Source organism: Pan paniscus, chromosome 5 (assembly GCF_029289425.2).
Source record: "Pan paniscus chromosome 5, NHGRI_mPanPan1-v2.0_pri, whole genome shotgun sequence".
NCBI lineage: Eukaryota > Metazoa > Chordata > Mammalia > Primates > Hominidae > Pan > Pan paniscus.
This window is the reverse complement of record NC_073254.2, coordinates 71,723,140-71,750,877: the sequence shown is the minus strand read 5'-3', so window position 1 is coordinate 71,750,877 and position 27,738 is coordinate 71,723,140. Positions and strand designations below refer to the sequence as shown.

The 27,738-nt window shown below is 41.4% G+C and overlaps 1 protein-coding gene and 1 long non-coding RNA gene across 2 annotated transcripts in view; one reads left to right on the top strand and one right to left on the bottom strand.

Annotated features, from left to right (window-relative positions):
• The window catches only part of PRIM2 (DNA primase subunit 2), a 427,261-nt gene that overhangs the window by 368,958 nt on the left and 30,565 nt on the right, over positions 1–27,738 (bottom strand). The gene's annotated exons all lie outside the window — the stretch shown is intronic.
• Positions 16,457–19,281, top strand: LOC130541596 (uncharacterized). Its single transcript, XR_008955672.1, has 3 exons — positions 16,457–16,500; positions 17,139–17,360; positions 18,088–19,281. It is a non-coding gene; the product is annotated as an uncharacterized LOC130541596 (long non-coding RNA).

Sequence of the window (27,738 nt, the reverse complement as noted above, 5' to 3'; positions counted from 1 at the left end):
GCTTTTTGCATTTATCACACATTAATCTGTCTCACCCACTTGTCTGTGATTCCCTTGAGCACAGGGTCTCTGTGTTATTATCCAGGCTTTGGAGCCTGGCACAGTGCTAGCACATAGTAGAACCTCCACCACTTTTTAATGAGACTAATTTCATTCACTATATTCATTGTTTCTCCTGTAGCGCCGCCATCACCACCTTCCCCTAACATCCCTAGATGCAAAGAGAAACTTGCCACAATCTAGTCATATAGTTCTCCAAAACAGAGGGTGACTGGAGCCTGCCTGGGGTAGGTGGTTCCAGCAGTCATGAGTTCCTGGAAATTCTCCCAGGGACACTGCATTGACGGATCCACACAAGGTTTCCCTGAAAAAAGCTGACAGAAGCTTCTCTAGTAGTTCCTGAAGCTGGTACCCTACAACGTAAAAGCAAACTACTCCATATGAGAATTGAAAAGGGTGTGAAGCAGAAATTTCCTTTTCCTCCCAGACTTAGGGAATGCAGTTTCCATAAGTTAAAAAAAGAAAAAAGCAGTAAAGTAAGCTGTAAGATTTTCCAGCTCTAATGTGTGGTTTCCCTCATATAAAACTTTCATAAGCTCAAGTCCTTCCTTAAGACAGGACTCGGAAACATGATTTTAGAAGCCAAACTTCTAGTACTACTCCCTCAAAGAATTGGGTTTAGGGTTTCACAGACCGTAATTTCACCCCTTTGGGTAGGAGAATGAACACTATAAGCAGTCACAATCTACTGCCTTCAATGGGTGCTTCAGAGACTGTACTCCTAGTATCTATCACAGTGTCATAAAATAAGCATAACAGAATATTTGAATGAACAAATAGTCTTTTTTTCTTATTTGCTTCATTGTTTCAGTATAATTCTCTCATAGGAAAAAACTGTTCCACAGATTTCCAGAGTAATGTTGACGGGGAAGATCTCCTAGTCTATATCTTTTTTTCTCCCTAGTCTGTAGCTTTGTTCATAAAAACTATACTCTCTTTTACCTCCCCAACTGCTGGACACGCTTTCCCTCCTCTTTCATGGATCCCTTCCTGGCTGAAGCCACTCCCTCATCCATAACTCCTTTTTTCTCTACTGTACTCTTCATGCCTTGGAAAACATGAAGAAGAAAAAAAAAACACATTGTGTCCTGATTGTGTATTATATTGTGTCTCTCAGAATGTCACAGATATTTTGGTGTTTTTGTCAATAAGACATTTCGGGACATAGCTCCTGTCAAAACACTAAAGTTGTAAATTCGATTATAAGAATTGTATTTATAAAATAATTTTCAACAGAATAGTGTGTTATTTAAAATAATAAAATGGAGGCAATGGAATGAATTTCTAATAGCAACAGACTGGTGGTAGGAGGACACATGGAAGGGAAGAGAGATGGTTTTGGATAACAGACTTCCTAGTGCCCCAGAGCATAAGGCTATCTTTAGGTATATGCTCCAAAGGTAAAATTTTTTTTTTTTTAAACAGTCTCGCTCTATCACCCAGGCTGTAGTGCAGAGGTGCAATCTCGGCTCACTGCAATCTCCACCTCCCATGTTCAAGTGATTCTCCTGCCTCAGCCTCCCGAGTAGCTGGGATTACAGGCACCCACTACCACACCCGGCTAATTTTTGTATTTTTGGTAGAGACAGGGTTTCACCATGTTGGCCAGGATGGTCTCAAACTCTCGACTTGAAGTGATCTGCCCATCTCAGGCTCCCAAATTGCTGGGATTATAGGCATGAGCTACCGTGCCCAGCTCAAACACAGAATCTTTTTTTGTTTTGTTTTGTTTTGTTGTTTGTTTGTTTGTTTTTCTGAGATGGAATCTCGCTCTGTCACCCAGGCTGGAGTGCAGTGGCACGATCTCGGCTCACTGCAAGCTCCACCTCCCGGGTTCACGCCATCCTCCTGCCTCAGCCTCCTGAGTAGCTGGGACTACAGGTGCCCACCACCACACCTGGCTAATTTTTGTTGTATTTTTTTAGTAGAGATGGGGTTTCACCATGTTAGCCAAGATGGTCTCGATCTCCTGACCTTGTGATCCACCCGCCTCGGCCTCCCAAATTGCTGGGATTACAGGCATGAAGCCACCGCGCCTGGCCAGAATCTTTAATCTATGCTAATGAACTGACACTGATTCTGAATTCACATCGTGGTTCTCTGAAATCAACTCATTTTCCAAGCAGAAGCAGGCTCCAACACTCCCTACCACCCCCCGGCTTCTGCTGTGTTCCCAAGGTACTCTGCTTGCCTCCAACACATTTAACTTTAAATGGGTAACTGCATATAAAGCTTTTCCCACTGCATTGTAAGTTTCTTGAAGACAGGGACTCATTCCATCTCCCCAGCATCCAGCATTATTTGACATATATGAAGTGTTCAATATATATTTGTAGAGTAAATAAATCTCTGTCCTTCCCTGAATGCCTAGCTAGGAAGTTCACACAAACAGGCTAGATACAGAATTTGCCTGCCAGACACCTAAGCTCATGAGGGCAGATTTTGGGCTGATTTGTTCACTGCTGTGTCCTAGAACAGTGCAGAGCACATATAGTTCATAAATATACATTGAAGGAATGGATGGACCTGCCCCTTTTGAAAGGATACCTTCCCATCCCATGTCATCTGATTTTCCCAGCAAACGCACTCTCTGACCTCAGGAATGCCTCTCAGCATTCCCTCTTCTTGTACTGAGTCTCTCTGATGGTAACTTCTTGCCCAAAACAACACACCCACTGGAACTCACAGGCCTGCTGGTTCCTATTCTTTATCCTTCCAAGGTGGTCTTCTCCTTCTTCCTCTTCTCCTCTTCCTCTTCCTCCTCTCCTTTTTCTTATTCTCCCCCATGCTTCTTTGACTTATTTGAGACACGCAAAAAAAAAATCTTACATTTCATATATCATTATATCTTTTTTTTTTTTTGAGGCAGGGTCTCAGTTGGTCACCCAGGCTGGAGTGCAGTGGCGCAACCCTGGTTCATGGCAGCCTCGACCTCCTGGGCTCAAGCCATTCTCCCACCTGAGCCCCCCAAATACATGCATGCACCACCACTAATTTTTTTCTATTTTCTTTTTTTAGAGATGGGTTTCACCATGTTGCTCAGGCTGGTCTCAAACTTCTGAGCACAAGCAATCTGCCTGTTTTGGCCTCCCAAATATATCATTACATCTTAATGATCATTTCTTCATCTACCATTCAGCTTACAAATTAAGATGGTACCATTAAAATTGAAGCTCCTATATATGTCTTTCCACCCATGCTTTTCCCTTACTAAAAGTAACCACTACCTTTTCTTTTTTACTATTATATATGTATTTACATACATACATATGTATGCATGTATATATATATGTAAATGGTATTGTTTTATAATTTTTAACTTTTGTTTTTGGTTTATTTTATTTTATTTGAGACAGTCTCACTCTGTTGCCCAGGCTGGAGTACAGTGGCATGATCTCAGCTCACTGCAACCCTCTGCATCCCGGGTTCACACAATTCTCATGCCTCAGCCTCCCAAGTAGCTGGGATTACAGACGTGAGCCACCACACCCAGCTAATTTTTGTGTTTTTAGTAGAGACTGGGTTTCACTATGTTGGCCAGGCTGGTCTTGAACTCCGAACCTCAGCTGATCCACCCACCTTGGCCTCCCAAAGTGCTGGGATTACAGGTGTGAGCCACTGCGCCTGGCCCAGTTTTTAACTTTTTATTAGTTATATAATATTCTAGCATGCTACTGCTACTTGCTTATTTTCTTTCTTTGTTCAGTTCTATATTTTGGAGATTTATCCATGTGGAAACATGGAGCTCCAGTTCCTTCCTCGTCACTGCTATACAATATTTCACTGTATAAAATATGACAACTGATTAATGCATTTTGCTACTAATTGATGTATAGATAGTTTTGCATTTTTGCTATGATGAACACCACTGCTATGGACATTTTTGTTACCCGTTTGGTGGGATTGAAGGAGTTCCAGTTGGCCCACTGGGAGAAAGTCCAATTCTACTTTTTCATGAGGACTCCAACAGAGCCAGCACTCTCCAGCCACTGTAGGCCCAATAACTCAATGGCTCAGGAGACGACAGCTGTGTTAGGCTGGCAATGAAAGTGGAGGAAATGCATTTAAGTTGCTTCCTTCCAGAAATTCCATTTAAAGTCTTGACTTAAAGATGACACGAAATTGTCCTGTTATGTTTCTCTAGCAGCCTGGCAGTCCAAGTGTAAGGCTGAAGAAAGCAAATATTTGGATTCATTCAGTAGTAACTGTCCAGTAATAACATAATCTACTTTTTTTTGTTTGTTTTTTTGAAACAGAGTCTCACTCTGTTGCCCAGGCTGGAGTGCAATGGCACGATCTTGGCTCACTGCAACCTCTGCCTCCTGGGTTCAAGTGATTCTCATGCCTCAGCCTCCTGAGTAGCTGGGATTACAGGTGTGCTCCACCACGCCTTGCTAATTTGTTTTGTATTTTTAGTAGAGACAAGGTTTCACTCCTGGCCTCATTTGATTCACCCACCTTGGCCTCCCAAGGTGCTGGGATTACAGGCCTGAGCCAATGCACCCAACCACATAGTCTACTTTTAACTCTAGTCTTGCTTGCTTACCTTGAAAATTGGTATTTCGTCTGCTTGCATTTTTTTGCACTGTTTTTGACAGAATTTTTGATCTACATCTTATCCATTCTGAGATGATATTGAAAGACATCACATGTATAAATGTGGGAGGAGGGGCTGGGCGCAGTGGCTCACGCCTATAATCCAAGGCAGGCGGATCACGAGATCAGGAGATTGAGACCATCCTGGCTAGCATGGTGAAACCCCGTCTCTCCTAAAAATACAAAAAAAAAAAAAAAAAATTAGCCAGGTGTTGAGGCACGTGCCTGTAGTCCCAGCTACTCAGGAGGCTGAGGCAGGGGACTCACTTGAACCTGGGAGGCGGAGGTTGCAGTGACCCGAGATCACACCACTCCACTCCAGCCTGGGCAACAGAGGAAGACTCTGTCTCAAAATAAATAAACAGAGGGAGGAGCCAAGATGGCCGAATAGGAACAGCTCCGGTCTACAGCTCCCAGCATGAGTGATGCAGAAGATAGGTGATTTCTGCATTTCCAACTGAAGTATCAGGTTCATCTCACTGGGGTGTGCCAGACAGTGAGTGGGTGCAGGACAGTGGGTGCAGCGCACCATGCACGAGCCAAAGCAGGGCGAGGCATCGCATCACCCGGGAAGCGCAAAGGGTCAGGGAATTCCCTTTCCTAGTCAAAGAAAGGGGTGACAGACAGCACCTGGAAAATCGGGTCACTCCCACCTGAATACTGTGCTTTCCCAATGGGTTTAAAAAACAGTACACCAGGAGATTATGTCCCACACCTGGCTCAGAGGGTCCTATGCCCACGGAGTCTTGCTCATTGCTAGCACGGCAGTCTGAGATCAAACTGCAAGGCCGCAGGGAGGCTGGGGGAGGGGCACCCGCCATTGCTGAGACTTGATTAGGTAAACAAAGCGGCAGGGAAGCTCGAACTGGGTGGAGCCCACCACAGCTCAAGGAGGCCTGCCTGCCTCTGTAGGCTCCACCTCTGGGGGCAGGGCACAGACAAACAAAAAGACAGCAGTAACCTCTGCAGACATAAATGTCCCTGTCTGACAGCTTTGAAGAGAGTAGTGGTTCTCCCAGCATGCAGCTGGAGATCTGAGAACAGGCAGACCGCCTCCTCAAGTGGGTCCCTGACCCCTGAGTAGCCTAACTGGGAGGCACCCCCCAGTAGGGGCGGACTGACACCTCACACGGCCGGGTACTCCTCGGAGACAAAATTTCCAGAGGAATGATCAGGCAGCAGCATTTGTGGTTCACCAATATCCGCTGTTCTGCAGCCACCGCTGCTGATACCCAGGCAAACAGGGTCTGGAGTGGACCTCTAGGAAACGCCAACAGACCTGCAGCTGAGGTACCTGTCTGTTAGAAGGAAAACTAACAAACGGGAAGGACATCCACACCAAAAACCCATCTGTATGTCACCATGATCAAAGACCAAAGGTAGATAAAACCACAAAGATGGGGAAAAAACAGAGCAGAAAAACTGGAAACTCTAAAAACCAGAGTGCCTCTCCTCCTCCAAAGGAATGCAGCTCCTCACCAGCAACAGAACAAAGCCAGATGGAGAATGACTTTGACGAGCTGAGAGAAGAAGGCTTCAGATGATCAAACTACTCCAAGCTACAGGAGGAAGTTTGAACCAACGGCAAAGAAGATCAAAACTTTGAAAAAAAATTATACGAATGCATAACTAGAATAACCAATGCAGAGAAGTCCTTAAAGGATGTGATGGAGCTGAAAACCAAGGCACAAGAACTATGTGATGAATGCAGAAGCCTCAGTAGCTGATGTGATCAACTGGAAGATAGGGTATCAGTCATGGAAGATGAAATGAATGAAATGAAGTGAGAAGAGAAGTTTAGAGAAAACAGAATAAAAAGAAATGAACAAAGCCTCCAAGAAATATGGGACTATGTGAAAAGACCAAATCTACATCTGATCGGTGTACCTGAAAGTGACGGGGAGAATGGAACCAAGTTGGAAAATACTCTGCAGGATATTATCCAGGAGAACTTCCCCAATCTAGCAAGGAAGGCCAACATCCAAATTCAGGAAATACAGAGAACGCCACAAAGATACTCCTCGAGAAGAGCAACTCCAAGACACATAATTGTCAGATTCACCAAAGTTGAAATAAAGGAAAAAATGTTAAGGGCAGCCAGAGAGAAAGGTCGGGTTACCCACAAAGGGAAGCCCATCAGACTAACAGCTGATCTCTCAGCAGAAACTCTACAAGCCAGAAGAGAGTGGGGGCCAATATTTAACATTCTTCAAGAAAAGAATTTTCAACCCAGAATTTCATATCCAGCCAAACTAAGCTTCATAAGTGAAGCAGAAATAAAATACTTCACAGACAAGCAAATGCTGAGAGATTTTGTCACCATCAGGCCTACCCTAAAAGAGCTCCTGAAGGAAGCACTAAACATGGAAAGGAACAACCGGTACCAGCCACTGCAAAAACACGCCAAATTGTAAAGGCCCTCGAGGCTAGGAAGAAACTGCATCAACTAACGAGCAAAATAGCCAGCTAACATCATAATGACAGGATCAAATTCACACATAACAATATTAACTTTAAATGTAAATGGACTAAATGCCTCAATTAAAAGACACAGACTGGCAAATTGGATAAAGAGTCAAGAACCATCAGTGTGCTGTATTCAGGAAACCCATCTCATGTGCAGAGACACACATAGGCTCAAAATAAAGGGATGGAGGAATATCTACCAAGCAAATGGAAAACAAAAAAAGGCAGGGGTTGCAATCCTAGTCTCTGATAAAACAGACTTTAAACCATCAAAGATCAAAAGAGACAAAGAAGGCCATTACATAATGGTAAAGGGATCAATGCAATAAGAAGAGCTAACTATCCTAAATATATATGCACCCAATACAGGAGCACCCAGATTCATAAAGCAAGTCCTTAGTGACCTACAAAGACTTACACTACCACACAATAATAATGGGAGACTTTAACACCCCACTGGCAACATTAGAAACAACAACAAGACAGAAAGTTAACAAGGATACCCAGGAATTGAACTCAACTCTGCACCAAGCTGACCTAATAGACATCTACAGAACTCTCCACCCCAAATCAATAGAATATACATTCCTTTCAGCACCACACCACACCTATTCCAAAATTGACCACATAGTTGGAAGTAAAGCACTCCTCAGCAAACGTAAAAGAACAGAAATTATAACAAACTGTCTCTCAGACCACAGTGCAATCAAACTAGAACTCAGGATTAAGAAACTCACTGAAATCCGCCCAACTACGTGGAAACTGAACAACCTGCTCCTGAATGACTACTGCGTAAATAACAAAATGAAGGCAGAAATAAAGATGTTCTTTGAAACCAATGAGAAAAAAGACACAACAGACCAGAATCTCTGGGACACATTCAAAGCAGTGTGTAGAAGGAAATTTATAGCACTAAATGCCCACAAGAGAAAGCAGGAAAGATCTAAAATGGACACCCTAACATCACAATTAAAAGAACTAGAGAAGCAAGAGCAAACACATTCAAAAGCTAGCAGAAGGCAAGAAATAACTAAGATCAGGGCAGAACTGAAGGAAATAGAGACACAAAAAACCCTTCAAAAAATCAATGAATCCAGGAGCTGGTTTTTTGAAAAGATCAACAAAATTGATAGACCACTAGCAAGATTAATAAAGAAGAAAAGAGGAAGAATCAAATAGACGGAATACAAAATGGTAAAGGGGATATCACCACCAATCCCACAGAAATACAAACTACCATCAGAGAATACTATAAACACCTCTATGCAAATAAACTAGAAAATCTAGAAGAAATGGATACATTCCTTGACACATACACCCTCCCACGACTAAACCAGGAAGAAGTTGAATCTCTGAATAGACCAATAACAGGCTCTGAAATTGAGGCAATAATCAATCGCTTACCAACCAAAAAAAGTCCAGGACCAGATGGATTCACAGCCGAATTCTACCTGAGGTACAAAGAGGAACTGGTACCATTCCTTCTGAAACTAGTCCAATGAATAGAGAAAGAGAGAATCCTCCCTAACTCATTTTATGAGGCCAGCATCATCCTCATACCAAAGCCTGTCAGAGACAAAACAAAAAAAGAGAATTTTAGACCAATATCCCTGATGAACATCGATGCAAAAATCCTCAATAAAATACTGGCAAACCAAATCCAGCAGCACATCAAAAAGCTTATCCACCATGATCAAGTGGGCTTCATCCCTGGGATGCAAGGCTGGTTCAACATACGCAAATCAGTATGTGTAATCCAGCATATAAACAGAACCAAAGACAAAAACCACATGATTATCTCAATAGATGCAGAAAAGTCCTTTGATAAAATTCAACAACCCTTCATGCTAAAAACTCTCAATAAATTAGGTATTGATGGGACGTATCTCAAAATAATAAGAGCTATCTATGACAAACCCACAGCCAATATCATACTGAATGGAGAAAAACTGGAAGCATTCCCTTTGAAAACTGGCACAAGACAGGGATGCCCTCTCTCACCACTCCTATTCAACATAGTGTTGGAAGTTCTGGCCAGGGCAATCAGGCAGGAGAAGGAAATAAAGGGCATTCAATTAGGAAAAGAGGAAGTCAAATCGCTCCTGTTTGCAGATGACATGATTGTATATCTAGAAAACCCCATTGTCTCAGCCCAAAATCTCCTTAAGCTGATAAGCAACTTCAGCAAAGTCTCAGGATACAAAATCAATGTACAAAAATCACAAGCATTCTTATACACCAATAACAGACAAACAGCCAAATCATCAGTGAACTCCCATTCACAATTGCTTCAAAGAGAATAAATTACCTAGGAATCCAACTTACAAGGGACATGAAGGACCTCTTCAAGGAGAACTACAAACCACTGCTCAATGAAATAAAAGAGGATACAAACAAATGGAAGAACATGCCATGCTCATGGGTAGGAAGAATCAATATCGTGAAAATGGCCATACTGCCCAAGATAATTTATAGATTCAATGCCATCCCCATCAAGCTACCAATGACTTTCTTCACAGAATTGGAAAAAACTACTTTAAAGTTCATATGGAACCAAAAAAGAGCCTGCATCGCCAAGTCAATCCTAAGCCAAAAGAACAAAGCTGGAGGCATCATGCTACCTGACTTCAAACTATACTACAAGGCTACAGTAACCAAAACAGCATGGTACTGGTACCAAAACAGATGTATAGACCAATGGAACAGAATAGAGCCCTCAGAAATAATGCCATATATCTACAACTATCTGATCTTTGACAAACCTGAGAAAAACAAGAAATGGGGAAAGGATTCCCTGTTTAATAAATGGTGGTGGTAAAACTGGCTAGCCATATGTAGAAAGTTGAAACTGGATCCCTTCCTTACACCTTATACAAAAATTAATTCAAGATGGATTAAAGACTTACATGTTAGACCTAAAACCATAAAAACCCTAGAAGAAAACCTAGGCAATACCATTCAGGACAGAGGCATGGTCAAGGACTTCATGTCTAAAACACCAAAAGCAATGGCAACAAAAGCCAAAATTGACAAATGGGATCTAATTAAACTAAAGAGCTTCTGCACAGCAAAAGAAACTACCATCAGAGTGAACAGGCAACCTACAGAATGGGAGAAAATTTTTGCAATCTACTCATCTGACCAAGTGCTAATATCCAGAATCTACAATGAACTCAAACAAAGTTACAAGAAAAAAACAATCCCATCAAAAAGTGGGCAAAGGACATGAACAGACACTTCTCAAAAGAAGACATTTATGCAGCCAAAAAACACATGAAAAAATGCTCATCATCACTGGCCATCAGAGAAATGCAAATCAAAACCACAATGAGATACCATCTCACACCAGTTAGAATGGCAATCATTAAAAAGTCAGGAGACAACAGGTGCTGGAGAGGATGTGGAGAAATAGGAACACTTTTACACTGTTGGTGGGACTGTAAACTAGTTCAACCATTGTGGAAGTCAGTGTGGCGATTCCTCAGGGATCTAGAACTAGAAATACCATTTGACCCAGCCATCCCATTACTGGGTATATACCCAAAGGACTATAAATCATGCTGCTGTAAAGACACATGCACACATTTGTTTATTGCAGCACTATTCACAATAGCAAAGACTTGGAACCAACCCAAATGTCCAACAATGATAGACTGGATTAAGTAAATGTGGCACATATACACCATGGAATACTATGCAGCCATAAAAAATGATGAGTTCATGTCCTTTGTAGGGACATGGATGAAATTGGAAATTATCATTCTCAGTAAACTATCGCAAGGACAAAAAACCAAACACCGCATGTTCTCACTCATAGGTGGGAATGGAACAATGAGAACACCTGGACACAGGAAGGGGAACATCACACTCTGGGGACTGTTGTGGGGTGGGGGGAGGGGGGAGGGATAGCATTAGGAGATATACCTAATGCTAAATGACGAGTTAATGGGTGCAGCACACCAACATGACACATGTATACATATGTAACAAACCTGCACGTTGTGCACATGTACCCTAAAACTTAAAGTATAATAATAATAAAATTAAAAATAAATAAATAAATGTGGGGGGAAATTGCCATATATATACATATATATCCTTGTAATGCCTCAGAACCTAGTGCATCAGAATTCTTTTTAAAGCTCAATTAAAAAAATATTGATTGTAATCTATTTTTCTACCAAGAATGTTAACCTTGGCTCTGAGATAGCATTTTTTTCACCTTTTATGCATAGACATTTTGATGTCATGTGATATTTTAAAAGCCATATTAGTCTTCTCAATATATGAAGTCTTTACATCTTGAGGCTGAAGTTACAGAATATTTTCTGCCTTTAACTCTAACATTTAATATTCTTATATCCTACAGGAGGTCACAAAATGTTATACAGTAAAGTAATTGGAGCACCACCTGGTGGGCATTCTGGCTACATTCCTGACTTGAAGGGAACAAAATGTGGTTTTTTGAGACCAAGGAGGAATGTGACTAGGAAGACATGTCCCCTCCCTTCCGCTGGAGACTGAAGTAACAACTACGTAACTCATAGAATCTTCCAACCACCTAATACTTTAGGAATGTGCTTGGAGCTCTTCTAAATCCATCTCACTTGAACTGCAAAGCCGGAAACAACAGCCATTATTCCTCTGAAGCCTGCAAAATGCTGAGTAGATTAAAAGGATTATGTTTCTGTTCCCATATGCTCAATGCCCATAGCTCAACAACCTTACTTTTACAAGAACCCAGCAACAATGATTTCATTTTGAATGAATCCACGATCTTCTCTGCAACATAGTTAAATGTAACCAGGCCAGGATGGTGGCTCACCCTTGCAATCCCAGCACTTTGGGAGGCCAAGGCAGGAGGGTCATTTGAGGCCAGGTTTTCGAGACCAGCATGTGCCACCATGCCTAGCTAATTTTAAATTTTTTTTGTAGAGATGGGGTGTCGCAATGTTGCCCAGGCTGGTCTTTAACTCCTGGCCTCAAGTGATCCTCCCGCCTCCGCCTCCCAAAGTGCTGGGATTACAGGTGTGAGCCACTGTGCATGTCAACCATTCTTATTTATTCTGCTTTTTATTTTCCTGGCTTCTCTTCAGCACTCTCAACCATTCTTTATAGCAATGCTCCCCAAATTTTTTCATGTGGTATTGCTCGTAGAAAGTGATAATATTAGTACAGTGCTGGACTAAATGGATGAGGTTGCTCAAAGGTTTTATGCAGTCTCTCAAAGAGATGCCACTGGGATTGAGCTCACTTGCCCATGACAGTAACCCACTTCTCAATGTATCCTTTAATGGTGTTCCTCTTTTGCCAGTCTTACTTGCCCACTCCCTGATCATGCCTCCTGGGATCACCTCCCAAGTAAACTACTTTCACCCAAATTCTTGTCCCATCACAGTAGATAATGAATACCAAAAAAATGGCAAAATGACAATAAAACTAATATCCAAGCAAAGTGGACCTTTGTGCATCAAGCTTTGCTCTAAAACATGTATCAACCTATTAGGTAAAGCAATGCATTGATTAATTAATGAAGGTAATTACTTAAATTCTGTGCTTCACTTTGCATGTGGAGGCACTGCATGCATTTTAAGAACATTTTTAGACTTATATCAAGACATTTGTCTTTCATACCTAAAGAACTAAGCTACAAAAGGTTTAATGACTTCCCATGTCACATCTTTAACAGTAAAAGTCAAAATAGTTAAAATTCATTGAGCATTCACTATATGCTGGATTCTGTGTGAAGTACTTTTCATCATTCCACTAATCATTTATTTTTAACTTTTTAAAACTATTTTTAATCATTTATTATTTTGGATGTTAAGATACCCACTCCACAAATGAGGAAACTGAGCTAAAAGAGATCGGTTCCAAATTGGCACTGATCAAAAATTAAAGAGAAAGCTTTGAACTAGCAAGTAGAGAGAAGCTGTGGCGACATAGACTATTTTTACACTACAAAATGTTATTCTAATAAAGTCTACATATACACTCAAAGTGAAGTAGAAGATCAGGACAGGTAATCAGATAATTCAAATGCGGCAAATTACTCTTTTTCACAGCAATTCATGAAGAACATATTTGGCTGAATTATCCACATGGTTAAATGAAATCTGCGCTATATGTTTATATGTTTAACTAACCTCGAACTTGGTCTGAAACAAATCGTCACTTTGGTCAGCCCTATAAGCAACTGTGGTTGCAAAAAAATTGTCGAGCTGATTATTTGATTAGGTAAAACTGAAAACTCTGATATTTTTAGAGTTGACATTAACATTTCAGTAAAATGAATTCTTCATTCTTGACTCTGTAGGCCGTCTGGGTTTGTTTCCTAGAGACAGAGATGATATTTGCACCAAAAATCTAAATACAGAGAAACAATCTTGAGCAAATGGCCAAGTTTTCACATTGAGATGCTTAAACACATGAAGCTGCCCACATGAAACTGCTGTCATCTTCCATAAAGACTTGGTTTCTTTGTTTTATTTATGTTGACTCACATTGCAGCTACTTTATATTTAGAGTAAAATGGAAATTCTTCTGTATTCTACACAAAGCCAAGCAAATTGCAGTTTTCCTTTCGTTTCTGGGTGTCTTATTTGTTCAGGCTCTTTATAAATAGCCCTGAGCTTGGAAATTAGTTAAGTTTTGCTGTTTTTTCATTCTCCTTTTCTTATAGTTTAAAAATCAAACTGTCTGATTTTATTCTACTTTCATAAGACTGGGCAAGAAGCCCATTTCCTGTTAATGATGAGGTGACCATATTTTGACAGTACATTAAAGAATAGTTGGATGACATACTGGCAGGGGAAAGTCAATTGAGGAAAAAGTGTACTCAGATTTGGAAAATGAGTCAGTGTCTAGGAACCAACTGCATTTAACACACAAAATTTGCTCCAAATGAGCAAATTGAAAATCATTTAAGCTGCATAATAAATACGTCTAGAGTTGTCAGGCACGGAATTCTTTATTAAAAAATTCTGTTTAATTGCAGTGACATCAATTTCTGGGCTATCTATAGGATAAATTGATAGATTACTTAAACTAAAACACATAAATCAAATCACTAAATGCATTCACAACTTTTCCCTAGAATTGTCAAAGTCTACATGCCTAAGTGTGTTCTATTCTAGTAAGTGGTTGAGCGTCTACCGTAAACCAAAGTGTATGGAAAAATAACCCAAACCTTTGGAGGAACAAAATTAAAATGGCACATACCAACGTGGCAAGCTAGCAACAGATGCACCAGAGAGACTTTATATTAAAGAGCTGACTTGAAAAAGCTATTCAAGAAATCAAGATTTCTCCACTTCTTCAGCTCAATAATTAAAGTCATACTGTCCCTTCTCCTCCCCAAATAAAAGGTAAGAGTCTAATGAAAGAGGCTAACACAGACAACCTGATGGCCTTGAAAATACTGCATAATGGCCTGATCATTTGCCCACATGGTTCAGTAAAAAGGTCAAGTCATGTCTTCACCAGAGATTAAGCTGCTTCTCCATAGACATCCAGGTCAAAAGCAATCAGGACTATTAACAATCTAGTTGTTATTAATGATAACATATATAAACATTTTATAGCACTGTACAGCTTACAAATTGCTTTCACATACATTAATCACATGACCCTCATAACAATCCTATCAAGTAGGTAGAACATGTACTACTATTACTATTTTACGGAAGACACCACAATCCAATTCTCTAGATATCCCAGTTTTCTCTCCTCCACCCATTACTGAGTCTCAGTCTCCAAACTGTACATCCTTAAAAGTTTTTGATGCCTTTAATCCCAGCCAATAAATGGGGACAAACAAGATCTGCCAGTGGGCAGATCACAAGGTCAAGAGATTGGAACCATCTTGGCCAACATGGTGAAACCGTATATCTACTAAAAAATGCAAAAATTAACTGGGCTTGGTGGGGCGCACCTGTAGTCCCAGCTACTCAGGAGGCTGAGGCAGGAGAATCGCTTGAACTCAGGAGGCGGAGGTTGCCGTGAGCCAAGACTGTGCCACTGCACTCCAGCCTGGCAACAGAGTGAGGCTCCATCGCAAAAAAAAAAAAAAAAAAAAAAAAAAAAAGCGTTTGACTTTTACAAGTTTAAATCACCCCTCATCACATTGGTATTAGAGGGGTTGCAACTGTTTACCAGTGTATTCAATGATAAAATGATGGGGCTGGCTCTGTCATTATATTCTGTGAAATAATGGGTTGAGTATTTAAAGTGATGACGAGCACTCCAGGAACAATGAAAAGGAGAAGAAAAATCAGTGCGATAAATCAGGAGGCCAAAATAAATGCAGACCACTCCCCCGACGACAACCAGTTATTAAGCAAGAAAGCTACCACAAAAATGAAATTCATGGCTTGGTGTCATTATAAATACACACTAAAGAAGGCTTCAGGTACTGCACCACCCAACACTGCAGAAAACACTAAAATACTTCCATAGCAACTATCACTAAGGACATCATTAGGATGCTGAAAATGTAAAAGAGGAAAAAAGAGCCAATAAATGGGGACAAACAAGATTATTTCCCTGGTAGAATAAAGCCCATTGTTCACTCTCAGAAGACATAAATATTTAACCACCCAAGGCAAGCTATAACCAGCTATTTCAGCTAGCCAAACCCATCTTCCTGATATATAGTGTTTTCAAAAAATAAATCAACCAAGGAGTTGAAATCCAAGGAACTCACAAATGCATGTACCAGGCTGGTGGCAGCACGCTCTAGTCTGAAGGATTGATCATGAGTCAGGAGGGGAGGGTGCAAGCCTCAGCCCGGTCACTTAGTACCTATCAAACCTATTATGGGACATGTAGGTATTGTCAGGGACACAAAAGTGAATCAGAAACAGATTCTGTCCTTGGGCTGTTCAGTGTTGTAGGGGGAGATAAAAGATAGATTACTATAAAATAAGCTAGATGTGATAGATGTCAAAAGAGAAATAAGATTGCTGCTATTCAATTTTAAAATCTTATTGCAGGGTGTTGTGGGTGGAATTGCACCCCCCAAGAAGGTATTTTGAAATCCCAACTCTCAGGACCCCAGAATGTGACTTCATTTGGAAACAGGGTCTTTGCAGATATAATCAAGTTAAATGAGATTACTAGAGTGGGCCTCAATCCACTGTGACTGATGGCCTTATAAGGGAAGAGAATGCCACGTGGAAACAAAGACACACAGGGAGAAGATGACTGTGCAACAACGGAGGCAGAGATTGGAGTGAAGCGGCTCTAAGCCAGGGAACACCAAGGATTGCCAAGAGCCACCAGAAGCTGGGAAGGGGCAAGGAAGGACTCTCCCTACAGCCTTCAGAGAGAGGATGGCTCTACCAATGTCTTGATTTCAAACTTCCAGCCTCCAGAACTGTGAGAGAATAAATTTTTGTTGTTTTAAGCCAATTCTTGGTATATTATAACCATAGCCCTAAGAAGCAAATACAGAGGCAAAGAGTAACCTCATCCTACTGGGATTAGGGCCAGGTTTCTGGTAAGAAATGACATATAAATTAGAACTTATACTATCTAAATGGTAGAAAATGTGGTTTCCTATTTACGTGATAATAGTATTCATCAACCATTGAGAATCCACCTTGTGTCAGATATTGTACTAGGAGTCATTCATATATAAATGGATTGGACTCTGGCTCATATACAGAAGTCATCTAGACCTCACCTCCCTCCTTGACCCTCCCACTTCTATCCCACAGTGGTTGATAAGTATAAAATGTTTAGTTTAGCAAATAGAAGAGGAAGATGGGTTTGGGGGTTGGGAGAGCTGTGGAGGGGAGAGGGGAAAAGGGCAAAGCATCTGTTCCCTTTCTGACCTCCTTCTAGAGAGACGGTGGAAGCAGGTTGCAGAACCTCTGTGAGTTGGTTTGTTTACATGTGAAATTAGCTGAGGAAATAGTCAAAGAGATTCTCAGAGGCTCTAGGCACAAGCCCAGCTATTTGGGGCTTGTGAGCTATTTGAGCCAGGGAAGAACATTCTCCTCTCTGCACCACAGAGGCCAAATGGAGGCTTCCCAAGGACCAGACTCTTTGGGAACACTAAGAGGCAACGCCCTTGGCATGTGCTGTGTTCTCATGATGGACAGTGACCCTGGAAAAGTTTCAGCCTCGGCAAAGCCTCAGCAAGTGGCCCTGCAAGCAGAAGCTGGACATGTGGGAGCTGGGGCAGAAGCAAAATAACAGGGCAGAAGACGATGGCAACTGTGAAAGAACGACTGGTGAGCAAGGGAACTTCTTCGGAAACTTCTAGAAATAACTGGAAATACTTTGAAGGGGGTTCATTTCTTTCAGTCGAGTAGGAAGGGGATTTACGCCATAAATAATCGGTATGTAAAAAAAAAGACAACTGGCAGATGAGGCCTGGAACACATGGGTCAGGCACGGATTTCTAATATATCCAACTGAAATTCATCATTATCCCCTTTCCACTTTACCAGCAAGAAAACGGAAGCTCGGGAGGTTAAATAACTTTCCCAGCCAGTAACTCTGTAAGTGACTGAATCAGAAATAAAACCATGTCTGTCTGCCAGTAAGTCCAGTATTCTTTCTACTATACCACACTGTTGATCTGGGCAACAGTGGGGAAATATGACACTTGAAAGGAGCTTGGAAAAGAACACAGTAGGTCAGGGTACTAGCCAGGGTCCTGGCAGAAGACAGAACTCAAGCCAAATTGTTCAAATGAAGGGACTTTAACAAAGATACTACTGACATAGCTGTGGGCAGAATTAAGGGAATTAGCAAGGGATGTTGAGACACCCAGAGACCAGCAATAGAAGGAAACCAGTCCTAGAGAGAGACCTGGTGAGAGCTGGTGAGACCTGGAGCCACGGAAGACAGACCACCAGCAGGATCTATAATGGTGGAGGGAGCCTTCCAGAGAGGTGGCTCCAAAGCAGGGAGGGAATGGGGAAAAATAACCCAACCTTTCCTTTTATCTCCCAGTCCCCTGCTGCTGCCACCCATTGGCTGTGCCCCCACCTGGAAACCAGCTATCAAGGGAGCCTGGGGCAATAAGTGGCAGGAATTAGAGACTCCTGGAAACAGAAGAGGAGGAAGACATTGCCATGGAGAGCAGAGAAGTTGAGGCCATGTGCTAGTCTTGTCCTGTTTTGCTCTTAGATTTATCCCCTGTCCCCACTCTACCCTGTTCTGTATCACAGAGAATTACTTTTTCCTTGTTCCTTTGCCCTCTGGTTTCTGGGTCAGTTCAGCCATTGGATGGCCCTGAAGAGAGAGCAGAAAGGGAGAAGCTGGGTATTTTTCCCCACTTCTCTCAGCTTCAAGTATTGTCTCTGGCAGCGGCCATCTCTTCTATGGACCCAGTTCTTGCTCCAAGAGCTTCTGTGGTTCCAACTTCTCCCTGGTGGCCTGGCTCCTTTTGTCCCTTAAGCTTTAGGCAGTGGTAGCAGCTTCCTGCTCTTGATAATCTCAAGGATGCCTTACTCTCCCACTTTAGGCTTCTTACCTTTGTCATCTCCTGGTATTAAATCTCTTCTTTAAAATATCAAGAATATTTAGAATCCTGACTGATAGAGGAAACTATCACATGGGAGAGCCTCAACCTTCACAGAAAAGCATGAGGGAAATGAAAATACACATGGCTTGCATATCATAAATATGGAAAAACTTCCATTGAATCTGTCACTGCTGTGTGCCTATTCCCTCCTCTCACTGGGGCCTCCAATCCCTCAACCACCAGTGTTCTGGTCCACTTTTTAGCCTGGCTTGCCCTTCATACCCCTGGAGATCATGAACAGTCATATCCGCAATATTCTATTAGAATTCTTGATTTTCCTGCTGACTTGTCCTTCTGCTGTAGCTATTTTATCAATCCCTATCCCTGAGTACAGTAAATTATCTATTTTCTCTCCTCCTGCTTTTTTTACTGGACAAAGGAACGTGATCTGGCCAAAATTTCTTCTCCTGGGATGTTTGTCTGCCCTGCTACTTATATCCATTGTACCCATTTCCAACAACCATGCACCCATGGCTTTACCCAGAGTCCCTGGAATCTTTTCAGGTTCATGTAAACTTAAAATTTATGCAAAGGAAATCCACCAAGGATTGGAGACCAAAAAACAAACGTATGACATCATGCTATAATTTCACACACACAGAATTATTTTAAAAATAGAATGGGTTCATAAAAATGAAATAAATTGCTGATATGTAAAACTCATCATAGAAAAATCAATGTTATTAAAATGGTTATTCATAAAATAATTCACCACATTTTTCACTTTAGAATACCAAACCCCCACCATGCATTTGGAATTTAATTCAATTTACAAAGTTTCCATTTGCCCACAACTCTTCAGGACCACATGCCTTTTCCAAGTCAAATATATTTCAAGGTCCAATATCAATGGTTTAGATACACATTAAGACATGTCAGACAGAGATTCTGTCTGCTCCACTATATGCTTTTGTTTTTGGACCTGGGATGCAGTTTAATCTACTTCTTAAATGCAAAGATGTGGTAGATTGCATTATTGGTTTTGATTCTTCCCTATACTATATCTTTGCCCTTCACCATTGGCTTTGGAGGCCCTCTCATGTTGAAGGTTAGATTTCATGGAGTAATTATTGAGGAATGCTCTTGGAAACAGCCATTTTAAGGGAATAGGGGAAGCAAGATTGACACAGAAAAAAATGGGACTAATTTAATTGCAACCCAGGCCTCACCCAATCCTATGGGAAGCTCTGATGCTAGGATAGCTCTTCAGAGATGTCTTGAATTGAGGCAAGGGGTCAGACTTCATACTCACATCTGACTAGTCTTTGAATGTGGGTTGACCATAGGGGCACCCTTGGGCAAAGCAGTGCCCTTCAGCTGAGGACAATTCCTGGTGGGCAGTGGGATGGGGACTCCAGGGCGAGGGTGGAGGTGAAAGGATGGGAGTCAGTGGACTTGGTGAGCCATCATCAGCAAGCAATATTCCTAGCAGCTGAGAAAGTAAGTGCCTTGGTTCTGGAAAGGGACTAGGAAGTGCACCTCAGCATCCACTACACCCCACAAAGGTGAAGTATATCTCAGTTGGGCACAGTGGTGCACATTTGTAGTCCCAGCAATGCAGGATGATCCCTTGAGCCCAGGCATTTGAGTACAACCTAATCAACAGGCATACCCTTATCTCTTAAAAAAAATGAGGTATGTCTCTTTGCTCTTTGACATTAGTCTCAGCCTTGTAACTTGCCTTGACGAACAGGATGAGGCAGAAATTAGTGTGCCAGTTCCAAGCCTAGGCCTTAAGAGACCTTGCATATTTCCAATTTTCTTCTTACACATGTCCAGGGCAACCTACTGGTCCCAGGAGGAAGATGAGGGGCATATAGAGCAGAGCTACCCCAGCCACCTAGCCTAGCCCAGCTTAAATCAGCCAACCCCCAAGATGACTCAAAGATACTACTGGTTTTGTGTGATGCGGTTTGTTATGCATTGATAGCAAGTCAATACAATAGGCTTGGACTCAAGAGTCAGATCTGTTTCAGTGCCATGTACTTCTGGCTTGTGACGTTCAAGAATTTTTCCAACCTTTCTTCTAAACCTGAGATTTATCCTTGATATAGAAATAATCATGTCTGTTTTATGATGTTGCTATAATATATCCATGTGTTTGCCATGGTACATGGGAACTTAGAAGCACTGAATTACTGTAAGTTATGGTCAATATTTGTATATTTTATTTCTAGGTGCAAAAATCCTATAACTAGAAGATATTGGTGGCAAAGGGAAATAGCAAAGGATAGGTCAGTCTCCATTGCTTTCCCGTCCTTGAGGCTGCTCCTATCCTGCTGTCTGCCCTCCAAGAGTCCAGGTTCTGGGAGCGGAGGAGATGGTAGAGTTGAGTCTAGCAATTCTAGGGTACATTGGAGTATCAGCCTTCTGAGTTCTAGGACTATTGAGCCAAAGATAATATCAGATGGAACAGGGAAAAAAGAACAGGGGATAGATGCCCTTAGTCTTACACTGGCCTTTTTCTGTGGGTTCTAGGCTCTTGGGCTTTCTTAACTTTGCATAAGATGGTGTCCTAACAGGTCAAGAATGGCCTGCAGTGGAGGGGTGGGTGGGTTGGGGTGGGGGCTGGGGGGCCCTCACTGTGCAACCACTTCAAACATTACTGTAGGTGGAGAATTTTCACTCACTGAAATTCTACTGCCAAGTTTTGGCAGGGTGGTTGGCTTTTGTTCTCTTCCTTTTAAAGCTGACAAGGAAAAACAAAGTGCAGAAATAGTGTTAACCAAATAAAGAGACACTATGCCTTTTTTTTTTAAACCTCATTTGCGTCAGAAAATCCATTCCCAGATGAGCCATAACTAGATGAGACTACACATATCCCACATCTTAGAAGAGAAAGTTTTATGGGTAGCCCTCATACTTTACGAGTTCAAGCCATGGTTCTAAAGGGAGTTGCGACTGAAAATCTTCACGTGTCTACCTCCAAAATCTTAACGGTAGCACGCCACTCCCAATTGTTAGGTTATTTCGTTTTAAACATGGGTGAAACTCACAGTCGAATGTCTTGTTTCTTCACTTCCCAAATTCCTAAAACAGCTACTCTTTGTTTTTAATGGTGCTGGAAAAAAAAGAGACAGAGAAGAGAAAAAGGAAAACAGTGCATTCCTGAAACATTACAAAAGACCAGCCAATGAGAACCAAGTGCAGCATACTGGAGAGAATCCTGGGGAAGGACTAAGGCAGGGCTGCTCAAACTTTTGCTCTGAGACAACTTAACAAAAGAGGAGGACAAAATAATAACCCTTGGGATATCTAGAAATATAAATGAAAATGAAAATAGCTAACATTAGGGAGCATTCACTATGAACGACCCACTGTTCCAACATTTAACATATACTGGTCACTTAATTCTCATGATAACTCTATGAGGCAGATGATATTATTCCCATTTTACAAATGAGAAATGGAGACACAAAAAGGCTAAGCAACTTGCCCCAGGGTACAGTTAGAAAAGGGAGGAGCTAGGTTTCAGTCTTGCCCCAAAGCCTATGGTTTCAACCACAGGTTACCATGAGTAGTTTACCACCAGTTCAAAATTCCATTAAAGTTGTGCCTTAAAAATGCCTACAGTCTGGGTGCGATGGCTCACGCCTGTAATCCCAGCACTTTGGGAGGCCGAGGCGGGCAGATCACCTGAGGTCGGGAGTTCAAGACCAGCCTGACCAACATGGAGAAATCCTGTCTCTACTAAAAATACAAAATTAGCCGGGCTTGGTGGTGGGTGCCTGTAATCCCAGCTATTCAGGAGCCTGAGGCAGGAGAATCGCTTGAATCCAGCAGGTGGAGGTTGCGGTGAGCCGAGATTGCGCCATTGCACTCCAGCCTGGGCGACAAGAGCAAGACTCCATCTCACACACAAAAAAAATGCCTACAGATATTTTATTCTGTTTCATAATATTTTCTTTTTTCTTTTAAGATAAAAAATACTTCTTTCAAAGATTTTCATCTACATTTTTCAGTGTCCTGCTTCCACTTTCTCTTCAAGTAAATCTTCAAGGAGAACTCTTGCTTCAAGAAGATACACCAGTTGTTTCTTGTGTGCCCAGATTGAGAAGCACTGGCCCAGGGTGGCTAGCTGCCCCAAGAAAAACAAAAATACCTATGTGATATCTGTCAGAATTAATTTGGCCAATTAACCAAATAGATAAGAAAGATTAGGGTTTTTTTCCCCAATGTCAAGGCAACTGAAACTAAAGGGTTGTGGCTAAAATGGAATTGAACAAAATAGGTTAATTGAGTAATTTAGCAGTAGGTAGGAGACTAGACTAGCACATCAGTTAGATAGATGAAGTTCACCATGGCTACACTCAAAATAAGCATAAGCCTTGAAAATAAGGCAGAGCATCTGATAAGCAGGATATTTTTACTTTGGACTAAGATGTAAGAGTGTGTGTGTGTGTGTGTGTGTGTGTGTGAAAGTGAGAGAGAGAAAGAGAAAGGAAAAACTGTGTGTGTGTGCCTGCATGGCGTGTGTGTGTGTGCGTGTGTGTAAGAGAAAGAGAAAGAGAGAAAGAAAACTTGGAGAAGGAGCAAAAGTCTACTTTTGTTAGAAAAGATAATGCAATCCAATGGAGGAAAAGCACAGAATTTAGAGCCAATTAAACCATAAGTTAGAATATTATATCTAATGATTTATAATAATGTGACTCACGTTATTTTATCAAGTCTAAGACACCATAAATGATAACATGCATACACATTCCAATGATTTAAAGTATTTTTAAATTTGATCTTATAATGGAAGAAATACAATAACTATTCCCAATTGCAAAATGAAGATAATACATAATATAGCCCTGTAGGGTGATGGTGAGGGGTAAATAAGGTGGCATATGTCTGACATATGGTAGGGCCTCAGGAAATGCAAGTATTATTGTTTCTATCACCTTTGGCCAAAAACAAGTTAATTGTCTTTTTCCCCCAAGTAATATTTTATTTTTGCTGTTTTGCTGCACAATTTTACATTACAAAAGGTGTGGGTACTTACCTCAACACAACTGTAATCAGTATGCTGATGGATAAAGCAAGACAGTATTTATCCTTCCAAGACTTTTCTATGCTTGTACATCTAATGTGTGTGTGTGTGTGTGTGTGTGTGTGCGTGTCTAAATTGCTTTTAAAAATTTGTTTACTCAGCATTTAAGCCCCCTTAGGGCATTTCACACTGCACTGTGTAATAGATAAAGAATCACACTACAGGAGACATAATTCATTAATTCTCTTTTGAAAAGCACTTGGTGCTATCAGTGAAATGAATATAAATTATGCCATTCCTATACTTAAGGGCTTAAAAAAGTCTAGTAGTGTCTTATTCATATTTGTATCTGCCATAATAGCCTTGAAGTTTTTTATGATCATTCTAACTAGATGTTCTCTTTCCTGCCTTTACAAGTTCATGAATTTCTCTATTATGCTTATGATTTAAATGGGACATTGCTGTATATTGTGGTTATTTGTGTTTACATTCTTATCAACTTTATCACTCCCTCCCCAACCAGTGTAAAAATGGAGAAGGCAGGTTGTGGCAATGACCTAACATTGATCATTGGAAATAGGATGGAAATATAGGGATGCAAGTAAATTGAGAGTAATTTTTTTTTTTTTTTTTGAGATAGAGTCCTGCTCTGTTGCCCAGGCTGGAGTGCAGTGGCGGGATCTCAGCTCACTGCAAGCTCTGCCTCCCGGGTTCATGCCATTCTCCTGCATCAGCCTCCCGAGTAGCTGGGACTACAGGCGCCCGCCACCATGCCTGGCTAATTTTTTGTATTTTTAGTAGAGACAGGGTTTCACTGTGTTAGCCAGGATGGTCTCGATCTCCTGACCTCGTGATCCGCCCGCCTCGGCCTCCCAGAGTGCTGGGATTACAGGCGTGCACCACCACACCCGGCCCAGTGGAGAGTAATTCTAATAATCAACTATGGATCCTCGGCAGTATGGAGAAGGCCTAGAAGCCAAGAAGAGATCAAAAGGTGAATTAAATAAAGGAATTGAGGTGACCAAACTGTTTCCGGACCAAGCTGAGGGTCAGGCTGCCTATTCTCGCAGCCCAATAATGAGATGCAGACGAACTGGGAAAGAAGACAGTTTATTTCTGTAACTGGGTACAGGGAAAAGGCCTGGAAAATATCGCCAGGCCAACTCAAAGTTACAAAGTTTTCCAGAGCTTATATACCTTCTAAGCTATATGTCTGTGTGTTAGTGTGCATTCATCTGAAGACATAAGTGATTAACTTCTTCTAATCTATAACTAAGATCTGAATCCTGAAGACCTTCCTCTGGAGCCTCAGTAAATTTACTTAATCCTAATGGGTCCAGGTGCTGGGTGATTACCCTTATCTTGTCTCCTGCTAAATCATGGAGGTTTGGGGAGTTTCTTCAGACCCCCAATAAACTTGTTTGTGGAGGTCTGGGGAGTTTCTTCAGACCTCCAATAAAACTTGTTTAATCCTAAACAGGCCTCTGTTAAGAATTCATTTGTTATCTTGTCACACTTCAAGGCCCAGGAAAGGCCTGAGCAAAACTCCTGGTGGGCTTTTGTTACATTCCAGCCTTTGTATAAGGGCACTAGCTCGATCAGCTTTTAATATTTAACTTGGCCACTCCGTCAGTGCTGAAACAGTTGTTACAGAGGCCTGTGTTAGTGAGACCCGGCCTGCCACAAAACTGTCCTTGTGCTCAAAGAGTAGGTGAAGTTGTGGTGAGGAAGTGTGAGAATTGGAAATAGTGGAAGTTAGGGTTATAGAGAAGTTGGAGTAGCAAAGGAAACAGTGGACTTGTTGCCATAATATCTTCCAAAAGTGTATATATGTGGCGACTGGGCTGTTAGTTGGAGAGTGCATGGTATAGGTTATTGCCAAGGGTTGCAAAGGAAGTTGAGCATTTTAATCAGTAATGAGGTAGAACAATGATTCTCAAAGTGTAGTTGCCAGGCCAGCAGCATGAATGTCACCTAGGAACTTGTTAGAAATGAAATTCTAGGCTCTACCCCAAACCCACTGAATCAGAAATGAGGATGGAGCTCAGAAATCTGTGTTTTCAGAAGCCCTCCAAATGATGATGTTCACTAAAGTTGGACAATTCTTGGTTTAGAAGTTGTAGTGCAGACAGCTGAGCAACAACTCACCACCTACCCATCATCATCACCACAACATCATGACAACAATGTCTTTGGTAACCTGTGAGACTGGGATTTCAATTAAAGCCAAAAACTAGAAGGAGCATTAAGGCTAAGAAGCAAAAGGCAACTTTTCCACTTTCCAACTTTCTCTGGAGGAATAGAGGAATCTGTTTACAATAGCACAAGGGTTTCAGAGGCAGCCCTGAATGTTGATTCTCCTCCTATCCTAAGCCTTTGTGTGGGCTCAGTCTTCCTTGATAGAAACTAGAGACCAGAGAATATAGGGAGAGTAGTTAGTTGCATTAATAATTATATCAATATTTCATAATAACCATGATTACACTATTGATAGTTATACATATATATAATTAGTAACTATTAATCCAGGTTCAATCATGAAAACCACCAAGAGAACAAGCTCCATGATCTCAGTGCTGAAGGGTGGGAGCAGCCCTCTGCACAACTACAGTACCAGGTGGAACAGATATAGCCACATGGACTAATGATTTTCCAGTTTATCCTTAGACTTAACTAAAATCAGGCCAGTAGCATATTAACAAGCCCACAGTACCCAAGAAGCATTAAAGTTTCTGAATTTAGTATAAACTTTCTGATTTATAGACCATAGTTTATAGTCTTGCGCTCATGATCTCCTCCTTGCTCTGATCCAAACCCTTCCAAAACTGCCTCTGAGATCATTCTCTAAATGGAGCTACCATTTAGAGATACCACAGATCACTTTAGCCCTAATTACACCGGTTTCTTTGCCCCTAACTACTGTTTATTTTTTTTTTTTTAACTTGCATGTTGTTTTTCTTAGGAAATTGAGGAGGGGATCCTGAAACTCAAACAACTGGGAATGGTGCCTACAGAGTTAATTTTAGTTGAACACTCTCCTTTCCCTGGCAAAACTTCAGCTTTGTTCTTGGCTCTCTGCACTCTTGAGTCACAGGAATGTAAACATGGGGAACCTCATCCTCTTTCTCTTGTCTGTTTCTTTCAATGTTGCCTTTATTCTAATATTTCTATTTCTAATAACTACTAAACCCAATACCTTTCTTTCCTTCCATAAACAGATCTGCTTTCTGATCAATACAACCCACAGTGGAAAAGGCAACAGGATGAGATGAGGCATCCATAATGAGAGGTTCAAGGATTGGAAAAGAACAGAGCTGCCGTGAGAATGCCAGTTTGGCCAATTTATTAACATGCATGTCAGTACAGAGTTGCAATTAAGGAGGCAAGAGCAAGGCCGGGCACAGTGGCTCATGCCTGTAATCCCAGCACTTTGGGAGGCCGAGGCAGGCAGCCCACCTGAGGTCAGGAGTTCGAGATCAGCCTGGCCAACATGGCAAAATCCCGTCTCCACTAAAAACACAAAAAATAGCCAGACATGGTGGCGTGTGCCTGTAATCCCAACTACTTTGGAGGCTGAGGCAGGAGAATCCCTTGAACCCGGGAGGCAGAGGTTGCAGTGAGCCAAGATTGCGCCACTGCACTCCAGCCTCGGCAACAAAGCGAGACTGCATCTCAAAAAAAAAAGAAAAAGAAGGCAAGAGCTTGGAAACTCAAGAGACTAAAGTTCCAGAATTAGATTAGCTGTGTGATCTTGGAAATAATAATAGTAACTATCTCATAGGCTTGTTGTGGGATTAAATAATGCGTATAAAATTGCGTAACAGAGTTCCCAGTACATAGCGAGCCTCAATACATGGTAACTTGGATTTTGCATTTCTTGTGAGTAAATGACACATTCTGTAGACCAATTAAGGACAATTCTTATCACAGAATCAAGAGATAAATGAAGATTTCCTTCTGTAAACATAGAAGTATTCCTGAGGAAGGAGAGATTATTAAGTTTTTGAATATGATTAAGGAAGGAATACAGTCAGCATTATATTGTGATTAATTCAAAGGGCAAATAAGACATGGTCTTCATCTTCAATGGGGCAAGATA